At 32.3% G+C, this 12,442-nt stretch overlaps 1 protein-coding gene across 18 annotated transcripts in view; it reads right to left on the bottom strand.

The window, feature by feature from the left end:
- ADGRL3 (adhesion G protein-coupled receptor L3) overlaps positions 1-12,442 on the bottom strand; it is an 837,546-nt gene that overhangs the window by 249,219 nt on the left and 575,885 nt on the right. The gene's annotated exons all lie outside the window — the stretch shown is intronic.

Genomic DNA, 12,442 nt, shown 5'->3' with positions numbered 1-12,442 from the left:
TTTTTTTTTGTTGTTAGATTAAATAAATATTATCTTGTCTATTTATTTACTGTAAGTATTTCTAAACTCTCTCAATATCTGCATCTACTTCAGTGCGGCTCAGTAATAAACAGTCTGCACACTGGTACCCAATGTACAAATAACACTTTGAGAAACATTTATCTAGATCACTTTACAACTATGATTGATTTTTATTTTACCTTTAAGATTCACCTCCACTACTTGAGTACAAAAGTATTCCTATCTGCATTTAATGAAAAAACAACTAACCACAATTTAAACAGCAAGTAGCTGGATTAATTCTGTGTTCCTTGCAAAGCATTCTATTAGTTAACATATATATTTGTAATATACTTTCTGTCTTATGAGATGAAAGAAGTAAAGTTAATTTTAAGGCCAAGATGCTGATTTGAAAAAGTGTTAGCTTAAATATAAAAGAATCATCTAATGCTCAAAGTAGCCATAGTTTGTATACTGATAATAATACGCAAATAGGATTTTGAGGCAAGGAAGCATAATTATAGAGTCAGTTCAATTTCTAAAGCTACTTTATATACAGAAGGTTTGAGTGGGAGTGGAGGACTCACTTTCTTTCTACAATGGGAATATGCAGTTGTATATTTTATACGTTTACTATAGCAATTTACAGGGTTGTTAATCTCTTTTCCTAAACAAGGAAAGTTAATGATACATAGATTATGATAACAGTTGGAGTAACCTTCCCATTTCAAGTAATATTCAACTTGTAATAAACTCTGCTGATTCCTCTTATGAGGCACATTTCAAATAATTAATATGGCTCCCTGTTGATAGTAGCTGCCGTTGCTCCCAGCATTTTTCCAGCTAATAGCAGAGACAGTGGAGAGACTGTAATATACAGAGTCCCTCATAATGGTAACTAAGAATATTGCACATTTACTGGCCATGTTTCAGTGGAATACTAAAAACATTATTATAAAAGGAATAAGACACCAATTGTGTACTGTTAGCAGTTCATGTTCAATACAGTTTAATAAGAAGTTCAGATAATCTTAATTATAAAACCACCTGTTTATCTATGCAATATATTGGTTACAAATACATATCTGTTTTTAAGGTCCTCTGTTATTACATATAGATTGGTTTGAAACTTCATAGATCTTGTAAATACAAAAAAAAATAATTTACTTTATATTGGCTCAAAAATCTTTGCATATAGAATAATACTGATTTTCTGTTTAATACTGGAACATAGCTTTCATCACCTATGAAAATAACCACAAAACACTCATACATACATAATTTCCTTTAATCTAACCACCATCACTGTGTGCTTTGTTAATACATGCACATTTTAAAACCAAAGAATAGTGGCAATGAACAGTTAGCAAAATGGGAGAGTAGTTTGTTAATTAGTTTTGATTATATTTACTCTAGGTAAAATGATACATTTTTATGGAGATTTTATGTATATATATATATACACACACACGCACACACCAACAGACACACATACATCCATACATATATCTTAATAAAGCATAATTCATATAAGATAAAAATCACCCATTTAAAGTATACAATTCAATAAGTTTTTAATATATTCACAGAGTTATGCAACCACCACCACAATCAATTTTAGAACATTTTAATCAAAACAAAAAAAATCCTTAAGTTCATTAGCAGTAGCTCCCCATTTCCTCCCAAGCCATCTCAGCTCTAGGCAGCCATTAATCTACCTTTTGTCTCTGTAGATCTGGCTATTCTGGATTTTTCATATGAATGAAATTAAAAATATGTTTGTATATTTTGTGATCAGCTTCTTTCACTCAACGTAACTTAAAAACACTTATCCATTGTTGTAGCACAAAGCAGTGCTTTACTCCTTTTCCTAAATAATATTCCACTGCATAGTCATACTACATTTAATTTATCCATACATCAATTCATGAACATTTAGAATCATTTCCACTTCTTGACTATTGCCAACAATGCTGTTTTGAGCCTTCATGTTCAAATTTTTATGTGCATTTTCCTTGGATATATATTCATGAGTGGAATTACTGTGTCATATGGTAATGCTATGGGTAAACTTTTGAGAAACTGTCAGAATGATTTCCAAAGAGGCTGTACTATCTTACTTTTCAATAACAGAATATAAAGGTCCCAATGACATGCAGATATTTTGAGATTTTATTTTTTTAAGGTGATAGTATAGTTAAGTCAGCATTGACCAGATTTTGATATGATTAACATTATGATGACTATAAAATCTGGGAAAGAAACAATCTCCCTAAGTGAGTGTAGAAAGATAAGGCAGGGCATTTGAGCCAGAAATTATGTCCCCATTGTGAGGGTTGAAGGAGAAAAATCATCTAATGAACAGAAAAACGATATAAAAAAATTTGTGATCTGAAATGCAAATGTGGACCATCCACTGTCAAGTATGCCAAAGACGTAAAAATTTCATGGGTCTGTTCAAAAAAGCCCAGCACTGTAGCAAAAATCCAAAGGCCATTTTGGATTCTGGAAAAGCCTTTATTTTTCTATCTTCAATCTCTTTTTCAACTTTCATTTAATTTCTATTTTATTAAGAAACCCTGTGCAATTTCTACTAAAGTTCAAATAGAAAAAGGCCTTGACCAGCATTTGGTACAGGAAAAGGCTCTTCTCTCTTTCTGCTGTCAATACTTTCCCTTTACATCTGAGCATAGAATTCAATTTATAGAAACATGGAACTAGGACGGAGAAAGACATTTATTAGCTTATTTTCCAGAATCCACATTTTAGAATGAGAAAACTGACATCTTGAGAAGTTGGAGACTTTTTCAAAAGTCAAATCAAGGTGCTGGTTGTCAAGAGTGGTGTCAGAGGCTGGTTAGAAAGTGGATGCTTTACAGCTAGCCTGCAGAAAACTGCCGGCAATCCTCATCCTTACCTCTCCAGCCTCCCTTAGAAAGGCATTATTTTCAAGATGTATGGGGCATAATCCTTCATGTGTATTGAGACATTAAAAATACTGAGAGCTATTTATTTTGAAAATACAATTTTTCCCCATAAGTCTAGGTTTACAATCTTTAGGTAGTTTAGTTTAATGGGTAAGATCATGACCTCAGAAGCAGGATAGACTGTGTTGCTACCCCGATTTTGCCACTTGTTAGTCATATAACCCAACTAGCTAGTGACCATGAAGTTGCTTCACTTCTATGTGGCTTATTTTCTCATTTGTTTAATAAGGATTATAACAGCACTGACATCGTGGGGTGTTCTGAAGAATAGATGAATTTATACATATGTAGTCATTAAAACAATGCTTAGTACACAGAAAAGCATGTAGCAATTTTTAGCTATTTTTATCACTAGAAGTTCATTCTTTCGTTCATTAATTCATCAGGCACAGGTGCCTTTCTAGGTGTTTGGCATACATCAAACACTATATTAAATGAGAGTCAATTCTCTTATGCAGAGCGAGACAAAAATAAGCAGTAAACATAATAAATACATGAATTATATTATATGTGCAAAATGCTTAGGGCAATGGAGCAACTTAGGTTGAAGGGTATCTGGAGTGGGATGAGCAACTAGCAATTTTAAATAGGGTGCTCAAGAAAAGCCTAATTTGATTTTCATGAACAGCACTTACAGAGTTTAAGAGATGGCAAGAGTTAATATCTGACTTTTATGAGAAACTCTAAAAGGATAAATACATAGATAAAGGCTCAAACATAATTTTAAAAAGTAAGACTTAAAGAATTAAATATGCTGCCATCAGATGCTTTTTCCCTAACTCATTTATTACAAATTCTACACATATTCATAGAAATATTAATAATGTCATCACCGACCAATGGATAAAAGAAGATATCAATAAACTACGAAGATATGCAATTGGGAAAATAAATACAACTTTCTTCTTAAAGTAAAACCATAACCCCCATTGATTTCTACAGTTATACCATTTTTCAACTCAACTTTCCCCCATTTTCTATATAGTGCTGTAAACAAGTTTAATAGTTTATACTCCTCCAGGCAGATTTCATGCCTTCTTTTTTTTGTTATTTGCTTTAAATTTTTCAACAGCTGATCATGATTATTTTACTTTAGTTATATGACATTTCTGCTCTTTAAAGACAATAAAATGAATGCCACATCTTTTCTCCTGTGGTTTTTAAATAACATTATCATTTTGCTTTTATAACGTTTTGGATGTTAGTAAGTTATATATATCTGCTCTACTACAATAATAACTCCATGTGGGGAAGAGGGAACACACATCATACTACATTTAAAAATGGCATGTGGAATTATTCTAAGTTTTAAAACACTCTGAAAGTAGCTCTAATCCTCCTAAAGAAAACAAGAAGGCCTGATTTCTTATTGGAAATAATCTCTACTACTGAAAAAAAGAAAACATAGATCAATGTGTTGTTTGTGCTAATGGAAAATTAGGCATGCCTAGCATTATGACAGCTTGATTTTTTTTGTCTTCAAATCCCACTCTGACTATAACCATATGGCATTTATAAAGTCGGCTCTCAGGTGATGATGTAAACACCAATCAAAAGTCATCATCAAAGAAAAGCTGTGTAAAGTCAATTTGATACCTATCCTCTTATTCTGGTTTCTTTTTTTTCCTCTTCATCCTAATAATCCTACACATTTGCAGTGAATTTAGTAAAGTATGAGCTAGCAGAGAAACAACTACATACTTGACTTATCCCAGACAGAAAGTCATTGATGGAGGTGCAAAGGTCACTGATGGGCTTCTCCCTAGTGGATATTACTTGCTGCACAGAAAACATGGAGTAATTTGAAGCAAAGGTAACTTTGTATTTGTCTGTGTATTTCATTCGGCATCTGCTCCCGTTCTGTGGTTGTTATTAAGGATACCGTATGAATAAGACAACGCTATTCCTCTACTGAGAGATTTCAGTCTCAGTGCAGGACTAAGCAGTAACAGGAAAGTCTGATATGTACCTTGATAAGGGAGAGAGAGAAGAGCACAGCAGTGGCACCTAATTGAGGTAAGTGAAGTGAGGGACAAGCAGTACCTGGAGAAAGCTGAGATCTGAGGGAAGAGTAAGTCCTAGTCCAGTGAAAGACTCTGGCAGTGTATGGGGGGCAGAAGGAACATTTTGAGTGGATACCTACAGATCACAGGAGTGAGAGAAATAAGGGCCAGAGAACCACATGCCAAAAAGATGATTTAAAAAAAAAATTAAAACTTGGGGAGGCTGAGGAGGGTAGACAACGAGGTCAGGAGATGGAAACCATCCTGGCCAACATAGTGAAACCTCACCTCTAATAGAAATACAATAATTAGTTGGGCGTGGTGGCACACACCTGTAATCCCAACTACTCAGGAGGCTGAGGCAGGAGAATCACTTGAATCAGGGAGTAAGAGGTTGCAGTGATCCAAGATCGCACCATTGCACTCCAGCCTGGTAATACAGTGGGACTCTGTCTCAAAAAGGAAAAAAAAAAAAAAAGAATTAAAACTTCAGAGATGTACTAATGAAAGAAGAAAATAAAAGTACACGCTTATTACTCAGCTTTAACAATCAATTCGGGGCTATATTGTTTCATCTCCTTCTTCTCATGCTGCTTTCCCCCTCCCAGAATATTCTGAAGCATATCCAGGACATATAATTTCATTTGTAAATTATTTGAGATTCATTTGTAAAATATATGGGGCTTCTTAATACCATCATGATACCTAAAATTTAAGAAAATACATTTTGAAAATGAATTTAGTATGAAATTCAATATAGTAATTGTTATGAAGAAATCAACTAATCTGAAAGAGATGAAAATGTTTTAGCCTGCAGAGTATCACCTTGGTCCTAGGATTGAAACTGCATTGCCATGAGAAATGCTTTATATTTATGATAAATTTCAAGTATTCACAGATATACAGGGGAATTTATTTTATAAAACCATAAAAATGCTTTTCTTTCTTTCATTCGCTAGAAAAATAGACTTGGTTAAATGACAAATGTTAATTTTGAAAGCACCATTAACAAAATATATTTCATTAAGTCTCAAAAATCTATTGTAGCAACCATTACTATAAAAAACAAAAAAAGAAAGAACATTTTAAAAAATCAGAGCAATTAATTTTTGCAAAGATTGAGCAAAATAATGCCTCAACACAAATAATGACAAAAGAGAAAAAATGTGAATGAGCTTTCATTAATTCCCTCATTACTAATTTATTAATTTGGACAATATGTAATGTGTGCCTACTATGTGATTGATACCAAGTACTGAAAATAAGCTGCTGAACTCTTAACTCTTGGAATTTATAATCAAATATATAAAATTATAGATTTCAATTGAGAAATCAATTTGCTAAAGGAAAGGGAGTGCAAAGAATATGTGTGTGACACATAGTAGGTGTTTGAAAATGTTTATTTTTATTATTTCTTGTTTATAAGAAAGACAAAAATAATCTTGACATCTAAGAAGTAAAATCTCTTTGGCATGACTCAGGAAAGACTGGTAGAGGAACAAACAAAAAGCTGACACTGTGACTATGCAAGACAAAATTATTTGTCACATTTATACTCCCAATTCTCTTGTGCTATTTGAAAATATGTTTAATCATATTATATAGTACTTTTGAAAAAAAGAAAAAGATGAGGCATTTTCCATGATATTTTATTTATGCCAAAATTTACATAAAGGGCATAGTTTATGAATTTCTTGAATCTGTATTTTTACTTATAAATCAATTCATCTATCAAAGCTTGACATCAAAAGAAGATACCAATTATTTAACCCTTTTCAACATGTAGCCTAAATATCACATTCCAAGAAAACAAAAATGATGAGGTTGGCTCTATGCTCAAATTCTGTTATGAAAATTTATTTAATATTTATGATTTTGTATGCTCCAGGAATTATATATTAAATAGAAAAATATTAATAGCAAGTGTGTGCAATATAATTTATATATATATTACATATCTTTTGTTTATATATAAATACACACATACACACACACACACACACACACACACACCCCTTGGCTATCCACAAATTACTATAGAATTTCTAAAACATTTTAACATTTGTTATAATTTTAAAGACAATACAACCAAAACATCGTTTCACTTTTCTAACCTGCCTTTATTGGAAGAGTAACCTAAATGAAAACATTCAGTGATGACTAAATGGGATAAATCATATATAAAACTCCTTGAGTATTGGAAGCATTAACTGCAGCTCATATGTGTTCTCTGTCATTCTAGGACCTGCTAGAATGTCTGAGACATTGTAAGAGCTCAATGACTTTCTGGTGAAAACACACATGAATGACATAAAAGAAAGTAAGGCAAATGATAAAATTACTACATTTCAAATCATAAACAAGAGAAACATTGAAATTCTGGGGAAACTTGAAAAATTACAACAAATTCACACTGCAACTAATTCTGTTTGAGAAGTGTTGCAAATTTGATAGCAATGTTAACTCTCAATCTACCCATTTTCTGGCAGAAAATATTCATAGAGTTCTTAAAAAGGTCTCTACCAAACGAAGGATATAGCAATTCACCAAATAGTGATTTTAACCCAATGCCCTTATGTAAAGTAGATATTTAAACATACTCTCTTATGTACTTTTCTCTGTTTTATTTTTCCAAAATAATGTAATTATTAGATAGAGGGCAATTGTATCATTATAGTAAACTATATAATATGAAAAATTTGGATTAATTGGCACCATATTTCTATCATCCACCTATTTAACAGAACTTAACACAGTTGCTGCTATAAAGAAAATATTGAAATTACGTGTTTAAGATAAAGGGTTATTGTGCTGAAAAATGATATTGGAATTATTTCAAAGGAGAACTAGCAGGAGAGAATTTGCCTCTAGAACCACAGAAGCTAACAAGAGTAAAACTATAAACCAGGGAAGTCACAACAAAGAGGTTTGTTCCCTAGAGGACACAGGCAGGAAGCTAGCCTGCTGTGCTTATGTTTTTAAAGTTCTGCTTTAAAGCCTATCTTAGCATGGTAAGAAAAATATAATGTGGTAAATTTTCTTTTCCTCCTTGCTGATAGATCAGAAAACATTCAGTAGCACTAACTCAAAAAACATAATAAGAAAGCGTGTTAAAAGCATAGGAAACAAAGTTCATAGGTGGATTGCAACAAAATGCTAATCCCTCTCCCCAAACCCCTCCCCACAAGGAAGTCTCTAAGATACAAAATGCAGCAGCCTGAATTTGACTGAATAAATGTTACCAATGATGAAGTGAGACAATATAGATCTCAAAGTAAAAGCTATTCATCATGTATTACTCTCAAATAATGGCCAATAGGCATTCTTCCTATCAGCATTTCAGTCAGTAGGCCTTAAAGAAGGCAGATCTATAAGGGAATTAGCATGAGGTCTTTCAATACCAGAGTCATAGAAAACTAAGTGTAGCTCAACTTAGTTCAGAGAAGAGTGAAAAAATTTTAATATATCCATTATGGGTCCAGTGTTCAAAGAAGTTCTTTACACATATAATGATATGTTTAAGCAAAATAATGAAGAATCAGAGGATGAGGTTTTTAGCAGAATATATATAAAGGTTTGTGTGTCCAATTAACTGTTCTTACAAAGAAAAGAGACAAGGAGACTCTTATTTTCCTTATAATTAGTCCAGAATCTCCCCTTCCTTTTCATCAATCCAAGTGATCTGTGAGAGGATGTGTCAGGAAGCAGGCCCAGCAGGACTTGACAGCATGTTAGTTAGTTGATTGAGATCAATACATGCCCCCAAAGACCTGAATGCAGAAATTTCCTTGCAAAAGTATTGCATGAATAGGTTTACAAAAAATGAGATTAGAATGACCCAAGTATAAAGAGACCAGATTGGCACATAAAGAAATTTAAAAAATATGGCTATTCTCCCAGGATGATGACAGTGAATTTTACCACCTAATTCTTTTAAGATAATTTAAAATATATCATTGTATAGAATAAAACTGCCTGTAGTGAAATTCTGACAACTCCCCTCTGTGTGCTAAAATGCTGTCACCTGAGAAGTTTGAATTCTTTGTGCAAATTGTTCATTTTTGACAGATTTATCCTACCTTTATGTTTGCAGTATTAATCAAAGGAATTTGGAAAAGTTAAAATTTAGCTTTACACTCAAAGAATAGGAAGCATTATTAGCATAATTTGGAGGTACTAGGCATTTATATTATAGTTGTCTATAAAAAGTAAAAATTGTCATAGAAGTGAAATATTTATAAAGTAACAGTATAGGGTTTGACTGATTTTAAGATACCATATATTAGACTCCAGTAGAAATATTATTTCATAGTTATGCCATATTATTTAATAGTTTTATGTTTTCTTAATATTTCTAAAATGGTCATCCCATTTCATTATTTCAATTTAATATAAGATTAAATGAGCCACTTGGTTCCTATTATATGTCCATTTTGGTTTCCTTTACTATATATATATATATATAAATCACAATATTTCAAGGTAATGACTACTAAAGCAAAGAAAGAGAGACTGAATGAGTGAGATGTCACAGTGAAAGATGAATAAAGTTCTATGTCATAGATGAATAGAGCTTTTTCTCATATCACAGATTCCAAGATTAAATATTTAGAAAATGTATGTATTAAATCAGACATGTTTACCTAATAACATGTTCCAACTAATGCTTGTTAAGATTCTAGAGAACACTTGAAATGGGGAAAGGTGGAAGAGGTGAAGAATATAAAAATTCATAGTTTAGAATTTCAATATTAATGTCAAACAATACCTTTGACTCTTCCATAAACCAAGGCTCAAATAATTTTTTCACATAATTCCTGTATGAAAAATCAAGCATAATCAATTTCAGACAATTTACTTTATGCTTAAACAAAAAAAAAACTTTGTCCATTTAAATGTTCACTAGGCTGTGTACTATCATTGGGGAGTTTTCATAGTTTTTGTTTAATTTGAATGTTTTAAAGATTCTCACTGACACCACTAGTGAATGGAAAGAAAACCCTGCATATTACAGCCTTATTTTTTTCCTTCAAGGAAACAGCATCTGATAGATATATTAGGTTGCCTCATGTGGGATTAGAAGTGGTAATTCATATTCATAAAGGATTTTTCTTTTAAAAATCATATTTTGGGGAAACAAGCAAAGCAGCAATAAAAAAGACACCAAGGACATCTTTATAAAAAACGAAACATCTCTACTAGAGTAGATTTAGAAGATTTTTTTACTATGTCATAAAATTATACATCTAATGCATCCCTTGTTTCCAGATACCATATAATATTAATCCTGCTCAGTTTAAGTAGTGTGGGAAGGGCTTACCCTCTCCAGTACCTCTAAAATCGGAGAGGTGAATCGATTACCCAGGTTTGGCAATTCAGAGGGTTTTATCAAGTATGTCAGAAAGCCCAATCAGATTGTTCCCTAATGATCGGTGAGCAGTGTTCACAGAGAGAAAGAACACTCCTTCTACAAGAACATGAGGTCTATAAAAAATACAGGTTTGACGATGCCTGTGGTCATCTTGTTGATATCTGGGAAAAAATATCTGAAAAAGGAGCCAATCACAGAAGCATGCAGCATTATAGTGATGATGTGAGACAAAAGCTTTATAGCAGAATATGAACTTTTTAGGTCTGAAGCAAGCCTCACTCTTTGAAAGCCCAGTTACCTGAAAGATTAAATTCCTTATTTTAGTTTTGGCGAATTTGAGTTGGGTTTTCTCACCTTGAAACAAAAGCAACTTGACTGACATTGTGCAAATGTGCATTATATGTCTTGGAAGCAGAAATATTTTCTTCCTTTAATAAGTTCATCAGCTCTTTTTCTTAGGCCATTCAAAAGATTACTTGGTTTCAATTCAACTAATGCAGCCACATATAATTCAATGGACACATCTTAATATATTGCTTTGAGAATGAGAATATACAGAGGGCTAGTATATGATCATTTCAAAATTATTCATTATCAGTGTTCTTCAAGTGCTCATTAGGTAGCAATAAAGGGGAGAAAATGTGGAAATTTCAGACAGAAATGTCTGCAAATAAAAAAAAACATGGTATGTCACATGCTAGTGGGAAACACTCACATATATTTTATATACATTCAGAGAATATGAAATTACTAAGGGATTAAAAAGCATATTCACTACTGAAAAAATATTTCAAAATCCAAAATGTTTGAGGTACTATTGTGTCTTGATAACATATTTTAGGGACATTAGGCATAAGTGAAGACCCTTAACAAATCCTACTGTAAACAACTTATATTATGGAATGCTGGACTTATTGTATACTCGTTTGGTATAAAAAGAGCAATTGATGCCTTATACTATGAGGCATCACAATAGCCCTCATTTTTTTCTTTATGTATTTCATTGCTAAGTGATTTAAAATGCCACAGTCCAAAGTTCTACTTGTTATAAGAAACTATGATTTCAAAGAAGCAATACTGATTATTTCAATTTATTCTACTACAAAACACTTTACTTTCTTGACATGAATGTGAGAGTCTATTTTTAAAAAACAGGTTGCATCAATAGAGTTTAAATCCACTCTTAATTTAATTAAAAGTCTCTTTCACATCATGCCATATACGAATCATTGTTTCTTAACATTTTACATCAGGTGCTGAGCTGTCTTCAAATACCCTTGATGTTCTAAGAATTGTTCATAGAAATGTTATTAATATCTAAAGAAAAATATCACATAAACCTACCAAAAGCCATTATCCATAGCTTCCACTTTCGTGATGGCTTTAGCAAGATGGCTTTACCAAGTACTAATCACTAACCTTATTTCTAAGAAAAGCATATTCTCAAGTAGATTCTCTGTATAGAAGAGCCATGATGTTTTCACCCACAGGTGTAAACCAGAGAAGCAATGTTGAATACTAATGTGCTGAATCATCTGCCACGAACATTTGAGGAGATGCTATGCTTAGGCAGATATGCAGCTAGTAGACCTTCTCAATGATCTTTTCAACTTGATCAAATTGCAGTTAACTGTGTAGACAGCAGACGTGTTTATATAAACCAGGTATAAAGATCAATACTGAAACTGGCTGAAGAAGTTACAAAAAAAGCCATTTGTCCTGTCTGCTATAAAGTGCATTTTAGAGAAAAGAATTACATTGTAATTCTAGAACATTGTTATCACATCATCTTGACAATATTGTATACAAAGAGGGATCATTTTCATGAAAATCCTTTTAGAAGTATGCCTGATGCCTAATTGATTCTGATACTGAGAAGGCTCTAGAGTAATTTAGTCTAAAACTACCTGTTCAGGATAACCCATTAAAATAAATTTAATTATTAGAAAATGGCCAAAAATTTCTCAACAATTATCTTCAGTTATTTTCTAGAATACTTCTAGGAGAGCTTCCCTATCAAAACAACTTGCCAGACATTAACTTTTTTAAGACAACACTTGTATTAACATTATTGAAAGTAT

This window comes from Aotus nancymaae, unplaced genomic scaffold (assembly GCF_030222135.1).
Source record: "Aotus nancymaae isolate 86718 unplaced genomic scaffold, 86718_ANA_hifiasm-v0.15.2.pri h1tg000006l, whole genome shotgun sequence".
NCBI lineage: Eukaryota > Metazoa > Chordata > Mammalia > Primates > Aotidae > Aotus > Aotus nancymaae.
Note: the sequence above shows the minus strand (reverse complement) of the source record. Positions and strands in the feature narration are given on the sequence as shown.